General features: G+C 50.6%; 1 protein-coding gene across 1 annotated transcript in view; it reads left to right on the forward strand.

Annotated features, from left to right (window-relative positions):
* Positions 1 to 2,062, forward strand: part of rtn4r (reticulon 4 receptor) — a 40,689-nt gene that overhangs the window by 857 nt on the left and 37,770 nt on the right. The gene's annotated exons all lie outside the window — the stretch shown is intronic.

Raw genomic sequence — 2,062 nt, forward strand, 5'->3', positions numbered from 1 at the left:
CGGTGAAGCGCAGAGGACTTTTGACGGCTTACATAATAAAAACCCATCAAAGCAACCAGACTGCGGGGCTTCGCTCGTCTCCATGCCGGCTCTTCACCGGACACAACTTATTGGTCGCTAATTGACCCATTAGCGATCGAACCCCGGTCTTAAGGGTTTATGCGCGCGCGTTCTATTGTTTATCCTACATGTTATGCACGCGCTAACGACCGCCGTTTGTCTGCAGTGGTCAGAATGTGTTCTTCTGCAGCACGTGACGACCGGAAATCGCTATGCATATGCGCTCTTGGGTAATAATGCGCTCGGACACTATGCTGTGGGTTTGTCTAATGACGCTGGAGGACCGCCACTCAACAGTCCCCCCCCCCTTCCTCTATCCCCCCCTCCCTCCGTCCCCCCCGCCCCTTTCTTCCGTCCCGTCCCCCCTTCACCCTCCTCCCCCCTACCCCCCTCCTCCCTCGAATGGGCATTGGTGTACGGTGCCTTTTTATTTTTGACCTCATGGTCTCATGGCTCTGAGTGACAGCAAAGTGACTCCAGATTTCATCAACTTGATCACGTAGTATTGGTGAGGCTGTTATTCTGCTGTTTTCGGCTGTCTGAGAGAGAGAGAGAGAGAGAGAGAGAGAGAGAGAGAGAGAGAGAGAGAGAGACTGAGGTCGGCCGACATTATAAATGAATCACCTGCAGTATATGGCGGCTTATGCAGGTGGTGGAGAAGTGATGTGTGCCAACATGTTGTGTTTTGACATAATCAAGCTTACCTCTGCATTGTTATGGTAATCGCCCCCCCCCCTCTCCCCTACCCTCCCCCAGGCCCCTCCCTCACTCCGCCTCGTATTCACATAATAAACAATCACATGGAGCAACCCCACACAGAAACACAGAAACACACACCTAAACACACACAAGACATACTCAAACATGCCAAGGCACGCACACACACATACACACACACCTAAACACACACAACACATACTCACCCACACACACAAAGACACACGCATGCGTGGATGCTTACGCAACACGCGGCTGTGTGTGTGTGTGTGTGTGTGTGTGTGTGTGTGTGTGTGTGTGTGTGTGTGTGTGTGTGTGTGTGTGTGTGTGTGTGTGTGTGTGTGTGTGTGTGTGTGTGTGTGCGTGCGCGCGTGGCGCCGCCTGCGTGTGTCGTTCATTACTCGGCTCAAACTGAGGATTAGGCTGAGGCGGAAGCAGATTATGGGGGCAGAGAAACTCTTAGTGTTTTTTATTTCTGCATATCACGACTTAATCAGAAAATAGGAGGAAAAGGGGAAAAAACAGGAGGAAATCAAAGCGGTGGATCTCGTCGGGCATTCCCTTTGATGTGTCAGGGCTGATGCAAACACCCGTGCTGCATCTCCCCTCACCCCCCCCCCCCCCCTCTCGGCCCGGGGTCTCAGAGTCCAACGGCAGGTTTTCATCACCTGGCTGCCGCTGCTTATTTACCACCGAGGCCCCAGATCCAACCTGCCCCGTCCCCGCACATCTGCTCCGAGAACGGACCCCCCCCCCCCCCCCCCCCGCACAGGCCTGCCGGATCCTCTAGGATGAGGAGAAGGGTAGCAGTGTGTTGTCTAGAATAAGGTTTGGTGTAGCAGTGTGTGTCGTCTCGAATAAGGGTTAGTGTTTTAGTGTGACGTCTGGCATAAGGGTTAGTGTGTAGTCTAGAAAAGGGTTAGTATAGTAGTGTCTAGGATAAGGGTTAGTGTTTTAGTGTGTTGTCTAGAATAAGGGTGAGTGTAGCAGTGAGTAGTCTAGAATAAGGGTTAGTGTTTTAGGGTGTAGTGTGGAATAAGGGTTAGTGTGTAGTCTAGAAAAGGGTTAGTATAGTAGTGTGTAGTCTCGAATAAGGGTTAGTGTTTTAGTGTGTAGTAGTCTAGAATAAGGGTAAGTGTGTAGTCTATAAATAGGGGTTAGGGTAGCAGTGTGTAGTAGTCTAGAATAAGGGTTGGTGTAGTGTGTAGTCCAGAGTAATGGTTATTGTAGTAGTGTGTTGTCTAGAATAAGGTTTAGTGTAGTAGTGTGTAGTAGTCTAGAATAC

This window comes from Gadus macrocephalus, chromosome 11 (genome assembly GCF_031168955.1).
Source record: "Gadus macrocephalus chromosome 11, ASM3116895v1".
Taxonomy (NCBI): Eukaryota; Metazoa; Chordata; class Actinopteri; order Gadiformes; family Gadidae; genus Gadus; species Gadus macrocephalus.